The sequence below is a fragment of the Corvus kubaryi genome, unplaced genomic scaffold (genome assembly GCF_017639235.1).
Source record: "Corvus kubaryi isolate FWS band 111438036 unplaced genomic scaffold, C.kubaryi_AGA036_p1.0 70, whole genome shotgun sequence".
NCBI lineage: Eukaryota > Metazoa > Chordata > Aves > Passeriformes > Corvidae > Corvus > Corvus kubaryi.
In genome coordinates, this window is record NW_024582058.1 from 4532430 (window position 1) to 4550645 (window position 18216).

General features: G+C 42.2%; 1 long non-coding RNA gene across 1 annotated transcript in view; it reads left to right on the top strand.

Moving 5' to 3' along the window:
• The first annotated feature begins 3417 nt into the window (after positions 1-3417).
• Positions 3418-18216, top strand: part of LOC121674763 — a 96314-nt gene continuing 81515 nt past the window's right edge. The window contains exon 1 of the long non-coding RNA XR_006019820.1: positions 3418-3574. This is a non-coding gene — a long non-coding RNA (uncharacterized LOC121674763). The remainder of the gene's footprint in view (positions 3575-18216) is intronic.

An 18216-nucleotide genomic window follows, 5' to 3' on the forward strand; every position in this document is an offset into this window, starting at 1 on the left:
ATGAGGTCTTTGGAACAGGAAGGAAAAGAATGGGCAGTGGCGGGGTTTGGGTTTTGTTGTTGTTTTTTCCCTCAACTGGGGAGCTACTGGAAGGAGACAGGCCCTATAGGAGATCAGATTTATGAGGGACATCCACACGTCTTAACCTAAAGCCTAAAGTAACAAAGATGTAAGGGCTAGTTTTTTTAGGGACAAATTAGATGTCACTGGTGACTAAGGACAAGGTGTCCGAAATCTGGACTATAAATGGAGTCATTTGTCAACAATGCATTTTTGCTTGCCTGCTGCAACATTTCCTCCATCTCTTGTTGGCCAGAAGTAGAGCTTAAGGTTAATCTCTTCTATGAGCCACCTCAATTTAACTTGAATTTACAAACCTAAACCCAAATAACTAAACCAACCAAAATCCCCCAGCCCCAAACGCTCTCAAGGATTTTGCTACAGTAGCACCATAAAATTTCTGTCACTTAAGCTGTTGTTTTGTTCTTGTTCTTGTTAACCCAAAGCCTTTCAAAGGCTGGGTTCCTTCCAGATTTGAATAATCCATTTGTAACTTTTTTTTTGTGTGCTTTATGCAATGGTTTAAATACATGTTCTTGTACATGCTTTTTATGTGGGGGTAATAAGGCAGCAAGTATAAGACAGAGTTGTTAAACCTCAGTAAAAACATTTTTTAGTAATAATTTGGCATTTATTTAATATACAGCCACCGTCTTATTAAATCTCTTTAGATTTAATAGGATAGTTTGTTGTATTATAGCATTACTACTACAATGCTGTAGTTATGGTTGAAAAGGCATTTTCATTATAAACTCCTGTTTGCAGGTGCTTATAACTTTCTGAAGTACAGCACCTCTTTTATTTGAATGTGAAATAATTCACTGCACCTCTCAGTTTTTTTCATTCATTTCCATCTCCATCTCAGAAACAAGGACGTTTAGATGTCAAAAATAAAAACAAAGAAAACTAGCAGTTACTGAGGAGCAACATTAGAGCTGAGAATTAAAATTCACCAAAGTAAGAGCTCAGAGTTAGAGCTTAGGAAATTCTGGACCTTGATTAAGTTGCTGTGTCCATGTCTGGTAAAGCATAAATTTGGCAATTTGCTCAGTAATGTGCAGTGCCATTAAAAAAAAAAAAAAAAATCTCTTCTGTGTGTGTGTTTCTCCTTCACCTTGAAGGCAAACAGGTTTGTCTGGTGAGGTGCTCGGGACTGGACCAGGGGTCAGTGTACTTACTGATGAACTGGGTTAATGACCAGGTTTTATGATGAGCAAACAGGACCTGCCCTCAGCAGGGCTGTCTCCAGGAAATGGGCATTTTTCTGTGCCCTGTCCTGGCCATGCCTCTCTGAAAAGGTGGGCACACACAGTGGCGACATCCACAGTGGCCACCCGGCTTTGCTCTGCTGTCACTGTAGTTGACCCTTACAGCATTACTCAGCTATAGTAAATGTAATATTTAATTGCTTTCTGGGCTGGAAACCACTTGTAAACAAACCATAGCCTCAATGGAGACTTTATGGTTAAATAAATAAACGCTGACAAAGAAAGACTGGGGACACAAAAAACCCAAACAGGAGCACAGCACTAAACTGCCCCATAAAACCTGTGTAAAGAGACTGTTTCATGGTGTCACAGCAGCAGACTTTTTGCTTTTCCACAGGCTGAGTCTGCACGTGGCATTATTTTCCTTTATTTCAGTCCTGGCCCAGAAACTCCTGCTGGAGTGGCACTGAGGAGAGGGTTGGTCGGTTTGTTTGTTTTTTTAATTGTTACCAGGCTTAGACAAATTTCTCTTTTAGTGGTGGGAAGATCAGAGCAGGGAGAGGGACATGTGCCACTGTTACGAAGGGCTCAGCCTGTTCCTGCTGCTGTAGAACCTGAGCTAAGCAGAAAGCTATTCTTTTAAAGCCCAGAATTTTGGTAAATCTCTTCTAGCTCTGTGCAGCAATAGGATCCTTTTGCTTAGGTGTAAACATCAAGTCTTTCCTGAGAATGCAAGTAGAGATAGGTGTGAATTCATCAAGACAGAGTTGTTGTCTCCTGCTCTGGTATAATCCATTGTGGGTTTTGAAATACTAATAGTTTCCTCAAATAAACATCCTCAATGCCAATCAAAATCAAAGGGTTTGTAGCTCCAAGCCTTCTGCCCTGAAAGTCCTCACTGCAGCCACAGCAAGGCTGAAAATGAAAGTTGTTTTCTAGGAAAAAACAGATAAATTAGGCAAACTTTTGTGGCAGGACCGAATTTTTTACAGTTTATTCTCCCCATGAAGTTTTGCACTGTTGAAAAACCTCACGCAAAGTCCTTTTAATGTTCCTCAAGTGTGCATCCAGTGACCACAGTGGTAACCACTGCCTCTGTCCAAAAGAGAGAAAATGCAATTATTTAAAAGTAGCAGCTACAAATAAATTTATTAAATGGAAGATGATCATATAGACAGCTCTGAGCAGCTCCTGAATTTCCAGACAACTTGTACTGCATTATGACTGTTTCAGCCTACTCCATTGGGGTTTTTTTTGCTGTACAGGTAGGCTTGACCTCTCCTTGCCAGTTTTAATTTTCCTGCTGTTTTTCAGTAGCTCTGTGGTCATGTTGCTAGCAAAGGAGCACTATAAATGGATTAATGAGTGTCATGAGGAAATAGGAAACTGTCTCCTTGATTTTTTTTTTTTGGACTGTTTTAGTAATAAGTATTTTAAAAATTTTGAAGATATAAGAACTGGGAATTTTCTATTTTTTTTTTCTTTTTGTTAGGATCATTTAAAAATACCCACAGGTTCATTTTTGTGTAATGCCACACGACTTGGCATGCTTCAGATTGTAGTTAGTCACTTTTTGGTAGAATTCTCTTATGGAAAAATGTGTGCATGCCATTTTAAAATCATATTCAAACATATGGAAAATCCTTTGTGCTTGCAAAATGTGGAAATCTGGTCAGAAATGGGCTAGCTTTATCTTAAATCCAGTCAATTTTGTTGAAAATATAACTGGAACAGAGCTTGGTTTTTGGAGAGAGAAATTCATCTAGAAAGGTGAGATTTCCTGGCTGGGCAGACCTGTTTTGAAATTTGAAATAAAAAGCAAAAGAAAGAGGTGAAGTGAAACACCTCTCTTGGATTTGCTTTTCTGATAATGAAGTCAACCCTGGACTTTTCATGGGTCTGGATTGTCCTGTCACTGAGCCCAGAAATCTCCCAGGATTTTGGACCAATTCCAGCCAAGGGAGGGTCTGGAAATACAGATATTAAACTGCAGATCACTGGGGATAGTGCAAATGTTGATTGGGAAAAGTCTATGGAAACTTCCTTGGAAGGAGGAATGATTGTCAAATAATTTGTATAAAGACATCTTAAAGTCACTTGATTAAACTGGAGCGTCAAGAGGAAAAAGAATTCTTCTCCATATAAAAAAATTTAAATAATCATAATAACTCATATTTTTCTATCTTCTAATGGTAAAACATTTTGGTTATTTCAGATACCAGCCTGTTCAGCTCATTGGTTCTCCACGTGGTCAGAAGTTTGTCATGACCTCTATGCAGCTCAGCCTTGGATGGAACTTCTTACAGGTCCTTATTTTTTTGCTCTCTGGGGAAATGCATTTTCACGTATTTGTTGTATGTATCTTTTCTTTTCACTTCTTTTATTCCTTTTTTTTTTTTTTGTCTTTTCTATTTTTTCTAAACTCAGAGGTAGCAATCCTACTGCTATTAGCAAGATGTCTATTACAGTGTCATTAAAAAAGCTATAGTCAGAGCATGGAATGACTCACATCATGGAGGAGTTAATAATTCACTGTAATAAAAGTATAAAGTTTTATGATAAACCACTCTCAGGGGAGTTAAATATAATCCTTAGCGGGTCACACACTGACTACAAAGCTTACATTTGTAATGGTAATTTGAATTTACTACATCGCCTTTAGTTTTTAAGCGTTTGTATGTCATTAGACCTTATAAATTGATTTATATATTCAACTCCAGTATAATTCTACATAAAGGTACAATAAATTTTATGGATTATAGATATGGCATCTAAAACAGTTTAGAAAAATAATTTTATTAAATTCACTTAAACGGCGGTGATGAACAGCGACGAGGATGCCAGCCTGGCTCAACTTCCGAGAACTGCACGAGGCGGGCAGGGAGCTGCCAGTGGTGGTGGGGACAAAGGGAGGGGACAGGGCCATAACTAGTCACCCAGCTTCTCATTAAGGACTTCAGCAGTGACACCAGGTGCTAATATTTCACACAACCACAATTGTCGCTGAGCAGGACCCCTGTGCTGCTCCAAAACTCGTTCTCCTACTGTGACATGTGGGGTCCCCATGGCCAGTGCCACTCCTAATGCTCCATTGGTGACATTGCTGGTAAAGGTACAAGATCACCTGCAGGAAAGGATTGTGTTTGTACCACAAACAAGTCACTTCTTTCTAAGATCAGGCTGCTGTGGTGCACTTCAGGTTGGCTTCAGCAGGATGTCTTTCCTCAGCACTTTGCCTCCTCTGCACTCTTTATCAGAAATAGCTTGTGAACAATGGAAAGATCTTTTCTTTCTTCCCCCCTGCTTGGATTCAGCAAATATATTCATAAGAGGAGCCATTAAAAATGTTCATCTTGAGCATTCTTTACTGATGTAATTTCAGCAGAACTGACTGTGAGGAAGTCACTGTTGGCATTTTGCCCCTGACATGGCAGATCCTGCTCAGAACCCTCATCCTGTGAAAACTTCTGTTTGCGTTCCCAAGCATGTGGAGCAGTCCCTGAGAGCAGAGCAGGACACAGCTCAGAAACACTTGATAAACTTCACTGTCTGTTTCTTAAGTGGTTTTAAATAATCAACCTCCTTTTTAATGCTGCTCTTCCTAAAGTCGGTGTAATTTCAGTGCTGATCTTCAAACCCCTTTGTCTAATCCGCTGTGTAATCTTTTCCATAACAAACCTAAAAAAGATCCTTGTACTCCCTGGTGGGCAGTTATCAGTGTATTCCCCATCGCCCTCACACATCAGCAAAGCTTTATCCCATCATCGGTTTGATTTTGAAAGCATTGAGGTAAATCTCAGGTGGCATCCTGCACTCAGTGGGTGTGTCACTGATGAAATGACCCAGCCAGCTGGACAGGTTTATGTACAATTTACTGGAAATGTATTAAATGTGTCTCGGGAAATGATTCTTTAAAACGTTCTCACTGCCAGTGCAAGAAAGATTAAGACCTTGGCATGAAACAGGGAAAAAAATTAAATAATTTTCAGAAGCTTGATGTAAAATAATGATACTAAATGTAACTTAGAGTCACCAAAGGATGAGCATCTAGGCTGAATTCCTACTCCTCCCTTGAGTAATTCCCATAATAATTCAGGGGTCTCTGAAACTTGCAGGCTGAATTTGAGCCCTGGCACAAGCACAGCGAGTCCTGCTTTAATCCCTCTCAGCCAGTTTGCTCAGACAAATGCAGGATTACATCGGCAAAAACAGGACTTGCAGGTGGGCAAGCTCTTTGGACAATAAACACTGTTGTTTTCATGTAATTGTTTTCGATATTCCCATTCCTCTTCTTATATTCCTTGGCTTAAATATTGTGAGGGCAGCACTTAGGCTGCCTCCCAGATCTTGTTTGTGCTTGAATTTCCTAAGCCACTCAAGAGGACTTTACAATCTCCATGCTTAACATGTGGTTAGCTTTAGATGTCACTGCATACAGACTTTTTTTTTATTATCATTTATGCCTTTTGTATCCACCTGTACTTCACTGTGACTGCCTTGTTTGGTTGCATGGAGCACCAAAGGAGAGTGTGGCTGGAGTTTTCTGTGGCATGAAGTGGGTAGCAATGGGGCTTGCCTGGCTTTTGAAGTGCCTCCAGGGCTGTTGGCATAGAGTGATCAGAATAAATGCAAAAAGTGGATATGATGCCTCTCTGCCCCCAAACAGTGGAGTTACAATGGGTGGGAACTGGCAATGGGTGCCACAGGCTGCCCAAGATGCCAAGGGGATGGCAGCCAAGGGGCTTGGAGCACCTTCCAGTTTCAGCATCTAAAATGATGCCGGGATAAACTGCTTTCTGCAGTATCCTTGAACATTTGCTCTCCGCAGCAAATAAAGGCTTTAAGTCCTTCCTCCTCTTCCAAATACACAATTTAGAAATAAAAGGTAATAACTGATGATACACAAACACTGAAATTTCCATTCTTCACAGATTAAATGATCCTTGCTGCAGATCATGAAAAGAGCCATTAGTGAGAGAGAGAGGGGGGTGGGGGGACACTTTGTGTAGCAACAAGCAGTATATTCTGTGCTTTAATAAGAGGGAAGCTGATGGAGAACTGCAGCATTTAAAATTACAGTGAACACAGCAGGCTGATTTTTGCCAGAGCAGGATGAGTGCAGGGGAATAGAGGTGGGTGAGACGAGGAGCAGAGCTGGCAGTGACCAGGTGCCCTCCTTAGAGTTTCACAAGTTTGTAATTTCAGAGGGTTTTTTTTTTTAAGAGCATTTTAGCCCTCCCAGACAGGTTCTTGGGCTTCCTCTTCTCATCAATTCAGGCGCATTTTGAAGAAAATATTTCAACTCCTGTTCAAGTCAATAGTGATTGTTGTTTACTATTGGATTATATAAAGCTATTTCATAGAGTAATGGAACTAAAAAGAGTAGTTAGGAGGTCTTTATAGCAGGCAAAGAGTTAATGGCTTCAAGTTGAGATAGAATAATTACTGCCTGGACTGATTTACTGTTTTATTTCTATGATGTTTGAAAATCTAATAAATCATTTTACTTTTATCTTGATAGATAATACTTTCATTAGGAAAATTAGAGGGTTCATTATAATGTTTATCATGAGCTGGAAGGTTTTTTCCTTTTTTTTTTTTTTGGTTTTAGGATTCCACAGTTCACTTTTGCCAGGTTTTCATTTTCTTTATCAAGTTTTCATTTTCTTTGTCATTCCTAAGTGAATGCAGCAGCAGAGTAGTGGGCTGGATCAGACCTGGAGCCTACTTTGGAGGTGCCACCCACACTATTTACCTTGACTTCCTGGGGAGCTGTAGATGTTTTGGAAAGTCAGGCTGGAAGCTCTTTAGACTCTTAGATGCACAGATATGGAGACTGGAGGGGATTGTAAAGATCCTTTACTCTCAGTTTCTGGAAAATTCAGACTAAAGTGCCCTTCCCCAGAGCAGGTGAGACTCCTTTATTCCTGCCAATGCAGTGCTGACCACTTGCTTGATAAACTCCACTTTGGCTTGAATGTGCAATTTTTTAACCTTTCCTCTTGTGTTGGTTTTTGCTAAAAAGCCCGGCAGTGATGGTGTGGGCTGGGGCTTGTGCTCACTCTTGGCCCAGCCTGGCTGTGGGTTAATAACCTCTTGGCTGCCATCTGGTTTGATGGTTTGCCATTAATATGGATTTATGGGGTGGGCACCAGGGCCAAAGGAGCTCCTCACCTGCAGCAGGGCAATCTAACACCCATTCCTGTTCCCTGCAGTAAAATCCTTCACTGCTACTTTGAGTGCAGAGTTTCCCTACATCCAGCCACAAGGAATGTCACAAGGCACTGTCTGACTCCAGCGTAGTGTTTTGCAAGCCCATTTCAGTCCTCATTGCTAATTATGTTTGTTTGAAAATGCTTAAAGTGGTTGTAAAAAAACTCCAAAACACAACAAAAAAATGGTATCTTAATCTGGAAGATGCTTCCTTACCCATACAACATCTGTAAGCTCTACATACTCACTACTTAGGCTGATTGCTTCCACAATTAATGTGCTTTGGGTTTGTGATTCTGTAATCATCCATTGCATTGCAAAATGCACAGCATCTATTAAAAAGTGTCTATAATATGTTTTAAAAGGAATTCTTAACTAAGCTCTGACCTCGACGCACTCTGAAGGTGAAGAGGATCAATCATAGATAAAAGGAGGGGAGCTCTCGGAGGACATGCGTACCTAAGACTTTCTCTAAGTGCTGTTCTGGATCTGTATTTATTGGTATTTATCTTTGAAAGCTCAGACAAGTAGAGATGCTGTAATTGATTTTATTCGAAAGTGAGAGATGGGGTCAAATGGAAGCTTTTGGGTCTCCTGCTTTTACTTTTCTACCTATATAGAACGAGGATTTTTACTAGAGGTGCTTAATGATATTCACATTTTTTTGGCCAAGCATGTGAATGGGAGCCTCCAGCAAATCGAACTCCACCTCTCCTAGCTTCAAATGAGCTGGGAAAGATCCTCATCCTGCCAACTCATCCTTAATTGTCCTATATAGTAAGAAGCAATTAAAACTAAAGGCCTGATTCATAAAAAATGTGCTTTGTGTTTGTGTCTGTGTATGTAGGGGCTTTTCCTGCACTCCAGCTAAAAGTGCAAGAGGCACATTAGCTTCCAGTGCACCTTTTTGCAATTTATTCCTTCCCTCGTTTTTTCTGAGTCACAAATGACCTTTTCTCCTGGGTTTCTCTGCAAGTGAGTGTGAGAGAATCCTAGAATATCCTGGGTTGGAAGGGACTCACAAGGTTCATCCAAGTCTGAGTAGATGGAGGTGTTTGGTGTAAACCTTCTAGACAAAAAGTAAATTTTAGACAAAATGTGAAAATGTCCAAATAGAAGCTAATGGCTGTGAGTCAGCAGTGCTGGCTTCTGTTAGCTGATTGATTTTTAGCAAGCCGCTGGCTTGCTAGACAGGTTGTGAAAGATCTTTGCTGGGTCTGCTGGGTGTGCAAAGCCTGCAATCTCCTTCTCTCTTTTTCTAAAAGAGGAAAAATAAAATAATATTAAATAGTTAATGCACAGAAGAAAAGGAATAGAGGAGAATCATCTGTCTGATGCTGAAGTTCATGCAAAGCCTAAATTTGAGGTTTTTTCCTTACCATCTTTCCAGGTTCTTGTTTAATAACTGGATACCTAAATGAATTGAAATATATGAATGCAATTCCTATAATTCTTTTTTTTCACTTTCTTGTGTTTGTTCCAAGTAATTTTCTTTGGGGGGGTGTCTGGGTTTGGTGGTGGTGGTGGGGTTTTGTTTCTTATTTTTTGGTTGGTTGGTGTTTTTGGTTTTGTTGTTTGTCTTTTTTTTTTAATTTTTTGGAGTTTGTTTTTTGTTGGGTGGTTGGTTGGTTTTGGGGTTTTTTCTGGTTTTTTTTGGTCTGTAAAGACTTTTGGGATATAATTTATGTGAGTCCCAGCTGCAGAGGGCTGCACAGGACTGCACGGTGTAAAGCTGAATCGTGTTCATTCTGTTGTGAAATACCTGTAACTTTTAGAAAGATCCCCACTGCAAACACCTCAGGGTCAGGTTTTGCTGGAGGTGCTTCCATCCAGTTTGGTTAAAATCATCAGGTTGTTTAAAAATACCCCAAGAAGGCTCCATTTCTTGTTGCTGCTATGCACTGTCTTGGGAGCCAGGCTGCTATGCTTTGTTTTTTGGTTATTCCCAAAATAATCCTGCTCAGGCATGGATCCTGGCTGCTTCCCATCTGCTCCATGGCAGTGGTAAGGCCATAGCCCTCGGTGGTGTTTGGCACCACTGGGAAGGTCTCCACTTGTGCCAAGAAAACAAGGGACTGTGTTTCCAGGTGCGGTGCCAGCCCGGCGCTAACCATACGGTGTTTTCTGCCGAGGGAAAAATTACCCTCTGGGGGAAGGAGAGGTGGCCTCCGGTCCACCTTCAGGATCGGAATCTGATAAACAGTTTCAAATGTCAGTGGCCTGTTGTTGGTAATTAAATCGTAATGACAGATCCGTGCTGATACTATCAAGGTGCTTTTGTCCCGGGAACCCTGCATTAAGAGGAGCCACAACAGCAGTTTTGCTTGTTCCCTCTTCCTGCTGTTACAGTTAAATAGTTCATGGCCATCAGCTTCCCGAGCAGGAATGTCACTGCCCCCTGCGTGGGTTTCATGCACAATCACCAGGAATGTGAGTGTGTCTTAAATATTTGAATGTTCAAATGTTTGTCAGCCCCGACTAACCAGCATTCCTGGTTGCACATGCCATAGGCACACATCTGTTTGTGCCTCTTCACATCCAGACCTGGAGCCTTTAAAATATATCTGTTAACTTTTGGAGAAGGGAGGAAAATGTCTACAGAAAAGGTAAAGTTCAAAATAAAGGCACTCTGTCAGAGAAATATCAATATGCAGCTGTCAGGAGAACTGACATTCTGAGTCACAAACACACATTTTTGGTTTGGGGGGGTGGTTAACTTCTTCCATTATAAATGATTAAAACCATTTATGATCCATCATGGAGATAATAATAGCAGTCACCTTCTTAAAAACAACAGCAATTGCTTTACTCCCATATTCTTGTTTGTGCCCTGGAAAGAAAAGAAGCAAAAATGAGAGTGTTTCAGATGTTTTGGTGAGTGAGTGCCTTCAAAGAAGTTTTGGAGCCCTTTTCCATCCTGTTCTGTAGAGGTCAGCAAGTTTGAGGAATTACAGGCACTAAGTGAAAATGAAAACATCAAGAGGCTTGCTGTCTATCACAAGTATCACTAAATCTTTTTGAACAACCCTGGGCAGTGAATTATGGAAGCATGGAATTGACTTACAGTTTATTTCTAGTAACAGTCAGTTACTATGTCAAATCTAAAACCATTCAGAAAAGCCCATAAAAATGTATGACAAACTAACCAGCAACCTCTAGATCTTTTTACATGTGTATGATTTTAGAGAACATCTTCGCTAGTGCTTGTGGAAATGAACAGGCAGGACATTTTCACGAGGCTGTATTTTTTATCTTTTTTTGCCCTCCTCGCTCGTGTTGTTTGGCATCAGAGAAAGCCTCTGGAGTAGCTTTGCTGGAGGAAGACAATATGGTGTGTGGGCAGGGAATGGCACAGCTCTTGCTCCTGCCTCCCTTGGTGATGATCTTCCCCCCTACCAGTGAATGGTCTCCTAGCAATCTCCCAAACCTTATTTCAAAGGGCCTTGTGAACGTTACCTGGGAACCTTGTAGCAAAGGTGTTGCACCAGCCATGGCTCACCCCAAGGTAAGAGAGGAGGAGAGGTCCTGTGGGATGGATACTGGCTCAGTGAGGAGCTCACGGACGTGTTGCCCAAGTAAGGCCGTGGGGCTCTCCTGGTACCAGCAAGTTTGCTTCTGCTGTTGGCAGAGAGGAGAGCTAAAACTTTGGGTGTTCATGTGACCTTGTGGCTCTGTGGGGCAGGGGGAAGGGTTTCTCCTGGCTGCTTAAAATGCAAGTTTTTAAGACCACAGGGTGCTGCTTCTAAAAGCTGGCTGGGGTCAGGTTATTGTTGGGCAGCTCAGGGATCTGGGGAACAGAAGGTATTTCAAAACAGCTCCATTGTGTTCCCCCTGCAGTGAGTCCCCACTTCCTATTTCCCCCAGAGGACTCCTGGGAACTGGCACTTCCCTAAATGTGCTGCCAGATCTGAAATGTGTGGTTGGCTGATGTTGTGGCTTTTCAGGAGAGGCCCTTCCAATAATGCTGGAAAATAGCCCCTTAACTGTCCTTGGGTGGGGTCACAAATTTTAGGGTGGACAGGACCATTTGGACCTAATTCTCTACCTCTCAGAGATGGGAGTTTGGGGATGGCTTCGTAAAACTAAGTGAAAATAAATTAATTAGAAAATATGAAGCAACTCAAGGCAATAGATAAGTCACTCTCTAGTCACTGTTGTGATGGGCAGACTGGTATCTACCAATTGGGTGGACCTATAAGGACGGTATTTGGCCACTTACTTGTGAGGATTACCCTGAAGAGACCAAACAGGGAGCAGGTCTTTCACACCTGTTTTTTTTGTTTGTTTGTTTGTTTTCTTTCTAAGTGGCAGACAGCATTAAAATGTTTAAACATTTGCCACTGGAAGAATGAATGAAAAACGTCATGTGTCCGGATAGCCATTTTGCTTTCCTTGTGGTGCTTGGGCTGGGAAAGCATCCAAAACCGAGTTTGTCTTGCAAGAAATGATTTCAACATCAGTCCCCTGGCAATTGTATTTTAAAACTAACACAGCCTAATAAACTTTCACTCATGAAACCATCAAAGTTGTGTTTACTAGCAGAACACTCAGGTCAATAAAAATACTCCACACACTAGGATTTGGGCTTTTATTATTTTGCATTTATTGAGAAACAAATTGCAGAATAAAGTGGGGCCACGAGTAAAATACTCCTATACATTCAGAATATAATACAAAATGTAATTAGGCAGCACACTGTTAAAAGTCAGGATCAAAATCTAACAATATGGTGTCACCAATTGTAAACTTGTAACTGTATAATACATAATTGTCAGCTGTTGAGAAAAGATCTCATTTTGATAACACATATTGAGATTGGAAGCTTGTTTGTTAATGACGGGTCTGAAAAATACTTATGACTCCAGGATGCTTGACAGCTCTAACTGCAACATTGTGCTGCACAGTCAAAGAACAGTGAGTTAGAAGGAATACAAACAAAAAATAAGATCTTTTTAGGGGTAATGAAACAGGCATGTTTATATTTAAAGAATGTATTAAAATCACAGCTATCCTGCTCTAATATTAGAATCAATCAGTAGATTGACTCGTGATTAATTTCTATTAATTTCTATTTTATATGCACAATTTGGCTTTAAAACTGGTTTTTTTTCAGAGTTGTTCATAATATCCCCAGCTTCATCTCTATGCAGAGGGCTGGGGAGAGGGGTGCTCTGCTTCCCTGGATGTGGGCTAGAGCCAAAGCAGCTCTTCCTGCCCACCTTTGCTGGATCTCAACACAACCCAGCCATGAGTTGTTTTCTCTCTGGCTTACTCCTCTCCTTGTGTAAAACAGGAGTCTGGGATTTCAGGATGTCACCTGGTTTCCTTCAGGACGGTCCCCTCCTTTTTTACGGCACCACCACGCGTGCACTCGGGACCTGTTGGCTGCTGGACATGGCTGCAGCCCCCAGCATTCCCTCATGCTGGCTTTCACAGCTCTGTGTGCCTGCTGAAGCCAATATTTAGCACAAAAGAGCAAAGCCGTATAAGTTGCACTAGCAAGTTGCTGCACACCTTTTATTTCTGATCTGTGCTGCTTTTATTTTCTTGGTGAGAGATTAAGAAGATATTGTTAAGGTTGTTCTGGATGCCACAAAAACTCCAGGTAGCATTTTGCTGTGAATTTCAAAATTTTTTGAGTAGTGTTGTGCTGGTAAACTCAGATTTGAACTCCCATGGCATATATTCTGTTCCCTCATTATCCCGTGTGCTCAGGAAGCTCTGCACAACCCGTAGCAACTTGTTTTCTCAGAGGGAGTGATTACATGTGGTAGAGTGGGTTTCTTTTGTGTGTGTGTGTGGCAGTCGTATAAAAGGCAGCCCCTGTTATTTTTCTGAGTATTTGTAGCAGCTGCAAAGGAAATGTCCGTGTTGCTCTATGTTTTAGAAATGAGGTGGAGAGTCTTGGTGCCTCTGGAGACTCTGCTAGCATTGCTGATGTCTTCAGGTGGCACCTGAAGACTGACTGAGCTTGCTGCCCCTGAGGAAGGATGCAGGTAGAAGGCTTTCCTCCCATTCACTCTGCCCCCAAACCCAGAAGGAACAGTGATCAGTTTGGACTTTAGGAAGATAAAAGAAAATGCCCGGGTTTGCATTGCTATTATGCTTCCTGCTGCTGACAAAGACTGCATTTAGTGCTGGTGTCACAACAACCTGCCACGGTGGTTCTGGAAATGTGTTTCCAGGTCACCCTCAGAGCAATGGCTCTAAGCAAAGGCAGGGGAGGCTGAGCTTTGTGCTGTCTGGAAACAGACTGAAATTCCTTTGGTGCCTTCAGGATCACAGTGGCTCTCTGTGCCCCACAGCAAAATCTGTGACCTCACCAAAACAACAGAGCATCTGGGCTCTTTCCCTCCTTTCTGCTTCCTCACTGAGTACCCTGCCCATTTCATTAGCAGACTTTTCATGGAAACTTTTGGAAAGGAGGCGTTGCACACTTTTAATTACACAGTTCAGACCACCATCTATTGCTTCCAACATCAAGCACTTTTTTTTCCTTACTCTTTCTAGAGCAAACCTTGCTACAAGGCTGAGCTGCATACAGTCCTGTCTGCTTTGTTTTCCTTCCTCAGTGCACGGTGTATTTATCCTGCAAATGTCCATTTTCTTCTACTTTCTCTTTGTTTTCTTTTAAAACACCCATTAGCCATTGATGAGTTGAGGCAATTGCCATAGAAATACTGTGTACCAAAGTCTGCTCAGGCTCAGTGCTTCTTCATTATTATGGTGCAGCAAATTCCCAAATCCTGTTGGCTGCCAGAACCCTGAATGAAGGAGCCTCTGCTCTAAGGAGGCTGACGGGGGCAGTCCTGTTAGCTGGGGTTTGGCACTGCACAGGGGGCTGCACTCCAACGCCCTTAAGAGAGAGAGGTGTGGGAGCATCTTCTAAATTAGGGGGTCAGACTGGGGACCAGAGCCACCAAGGAGCAGCTGCCTGGACACTGCCTTCCCCTCCCCTCCGCCGCTCAGAGCTTTTGTCTTGGAGCCGTAGCTCCGCTCCGCTGCATCCGTGGGACGGCCGGGGACACTGAGGGCTTAATGGGGAGTTGTCAGAAATAATTGTGCTTCTACCTTTTTGTGCTGTCAGAGGGGAAGATGTTAAACTCTCTGTGAAAGCTGGATGTGAACAGGGATGGACAGTGGTCTTTGGACCATTACAACCTACTTCCTCTAATTTTTAAAATTTATATACTTTGTAATGCATTATTAATTTTCTTGTGAGTGATATGACTCTCAAAGCTATCAAGGGACTAATCTATTTTTTACATGGAGTAGAGAAGGATTCTAGGTTTGTACAAATAAAATACTCCCTGGAAGCAATACAACTGAAATGATATCTGCAAACATCATGGCTTTACCTCTCTTCTGAGTAAACATCAGCTCTCTATAGAAAGTTAACACTTTAATTAGACAGAATTTCAAATGATTGTGCATGTCTGCTATTAAGTTAAAGCATTTGTATCCTTTTTCATAAAATTTACTTTCTTTGTACAGGACTGAGCTAGGAAGCCTAGGAAGAGATATTCAAATCCTCAGTTTAAAGATATTTGGGAAATACACATGATTAAACAATCACTGGTATTACCTGAAATCCAAAAATTGGGTTGCTATGGGTATAGTATATTTGCTTAATTCCAGATGATTGTTCCTTGCCTGCAAGGAAAATTATGTGTGGTTGCAGAGATTTAAATATGCTTTTTTCAGTGGAACTCCAGGTATAATGGTTTCATAGGTCTAAATGTGGAGATAATTTTGGTTTTTGGATGTTAAACAGTAGCGGATATGTGCACGCTTATTTAATATAAAACCTTGTGGAAATAAATAAAATCCAGCAAATGTTTATTTGGGAGCTGGGTTTGATCTCCAGAATAATGTTAACAGGAGGTTTAATATTCCAAGTTTGGAATTTTTAAAAAAATATTTGAAAAAATAGCATGGGTTCAGTAGAATAGTCCTTCTGAAGAGTCAAGTCCAGCTGAGGAATAAGGTGTGATTAAAACATGCCATTGCAAGAACAGTGAATATTTTTTAATGATTCACATTTCATGGCCACTCAGCTCACAATGTATCCACTTTTTCTTTTTCTTGGATGCTGTTAGCTACAAAGCTTCATACCAGCTTTGGTATGAAAAGCTTTGGAGGGAAAATAATGTCCATTTTTTCATCTCTGCTGTTTCCTCCTCTGCACTCTTTTAAATTCCTGTCGCTGATACCAACCACAGGTTCCTCTGTGCAGAAATATGAAAACTTGGCAGGCACAAGGTGTGATCTGTGATCCACCAGATGTACCTGGGGCACTGAGATAGCACTGAGTGTCAAATTAAGACTGATTTCGATCAAGATACCTGGGCTGGCTGCAGAGTTTGGACCTTTCAGTACTAAACCCACAAGTGTCTGGTGTTTGTGGTGAGGAGTCAGCTCAGCTGCGTGTGCTCTGCTCTTGCAAAGGGTACAGCAAAGTTTCCCCCCAGCCTTCAGGACCTGGCACTGTCAGAGCTTTTGCATATGTTGAAGCAGGTAGGAATCATCCATCTTCTTGTACGACTGTGAATGTCAGAGATAATGTACCTGGGAAAGGCAGGGCAGTTATGGTTCTTAGGGCTTTCCTCTTGGGGCCTGAACTGCGTTTGGTGCACCTGAGAATAGGGGATGGAGGGTGGTGTGTGCAGGGATGAATCAAAGTGGCTTTGCAGTCTGCCTGTAAATCCGATCTGCTGGCATGCTCCTCTTCAGGACTACCTTTGTGGAGCAGATCCTCTGCCCACCTCATCCACCCAGACCTGGGATGAGAGAACAGGAATTGCCAGGCGGCTCTTTCCAGTGCTGTGTCATGGTGTCAGGATGTGTTTGTCCATTCTGTTTGTGGACTGCCCGTAGCCAGAGCTTTGTTAGCTTATGTTTGGGTGGTTATTGTCATACCCATGACAGCTAAACATTGTGTGCTTTAATGGTGGGGTTATGTTTGGCAGGGGTCTACCTGGAGAGCAGGGGAATCCCTGAGTGATAACATCCAAAATAGTGCTTTTATCCTCTAGAGATGGTGTATGATAAGGGTCAGCCTCAGAAATGGATTCTTGGAGACATTTAATGATTGCTGCAACCTTGAGCAGTCCTACATAAGAAATGCTCCCTAGGCATCATGGGTTGCAAAGGTTGTTCCAAACCAGCACTGCTTCCAGGGACAAGCAGTGGCAAGCACTGCTCCAGCCTCAATCTCGGATGTGTACTGGGCGCGTCTCACTCCTTGATTCCCCTTCAGGGCTATGTGGGGGCCTTCGACCTCCTTTTCAGTTTTTGGGGTACAGTTTGCCCTGTGCAGGGCACACGTGTTGCCCAAAGCATACGAAGTTCCAAAAGTTTTGTGTTCTCCCCTGATGAGACCTTCCGTCACTGCTAGAGGGGATCCCTCGGGTCTGTGTGCAGTACAGTTCTGCCATTGAACAGAGCCAGGATGGCCAAGCAGGACCATGCAAAAACTCTAGTTCTACAGTGGTTCAGAGGAGAAAGATACCTGCCTGTCAAAACCTGAAAAAAACTAGTTATGAAAGACAAAAAAATCCTCAAAGACCCCTTAATTAGTACCATACTGTGAATGAGTTACCCAAAAACCTGCTTGGAGCGGTCAAGCACCCCAAGAGCTCAAGAGTTTTGCACCCGGAGCCAACACTGACTTTCTCTGTGGCCCCGGGCAAGTCACTTAACTCCCCGTTGTTCATTGAACTGCAGAGGGGAGATAACAATCCCTGCCTACCACGAGGTAGGTTGTGGCAGGATAAATTAGCTGTTGGCTTTTAAAGCACTTTAAAGATGTACTGCAAAGCATTAAGAGCACTTGTTTTTATGAAGACAGTAATGGTTAAATGATAATTCTGTGCTCTCACTGAATTTGTTAGTTTTAAAGTGTGAGTGTTATGCTTCTACAATATGCTATTAATCCAAACAAATTACTAAGCCTTTGTGTGGTATGTGAGGAAGCCCATGAATTTACCTTTCTATATCTGTAAATGCAGTGGAAAGGATTTGAACTTCTCTTCTCACCTCAAAGCCTCTGGCAAACTGGTCACTGACATAATAAATACACAGCATTTAATAATGCTTCACTTTTCCTCTTTAAACCATTAGTTGTTTCCTGCTTGACTAAGAACTTTAAATTCAATTCATTAGCATTTCTTTAAATAGCCCTCTTAACAATGCCGGTTTGGTATCCTTGTTATGTTCTGTCACTAATAGCGGTTTTTACTTCTAACCTGTTATTAATTAGAAATAAAGACTAGATCTCTTAATTTCTGAATCAGTTTTAGTTCCTCTTTTCTCAGAGGCCGAAGAGGGTCCTTTTTTTTTTTTTTTAAGCCTGGCGTGTCGTGTTATATAATTGTTCCTGGGGTAAATAATTTAGCTGGTCAGAGCAAGTGCACTCCTGGCCGCCGTGAGTGGTCAGCCCGGCGGCGGGCAGCGAGGCATGGCAAATCCGAGCCAAAGAGGAGCACAGCTGCATGAAACTTTCATTAGGGCGGCCGAGGGAAGGGGCCGCGTCTCCGCGGTGCTTTCGGCGTGACCCGCGGCGCTGCCCGCGACCGCCGGGGCTGGCGGGGCACCGCTCCGCCGCGGCTTAAGCGTCTTTGCCGTGAAGGACAAATGAACAGGCGCAGACCGTCTCAGCCACCCTAATCTTTTCTTTCCCTACTTCAAAGCCTTCTGTGTTGCATCTCGGGCTGTAATTACCCTTGAGGTATTT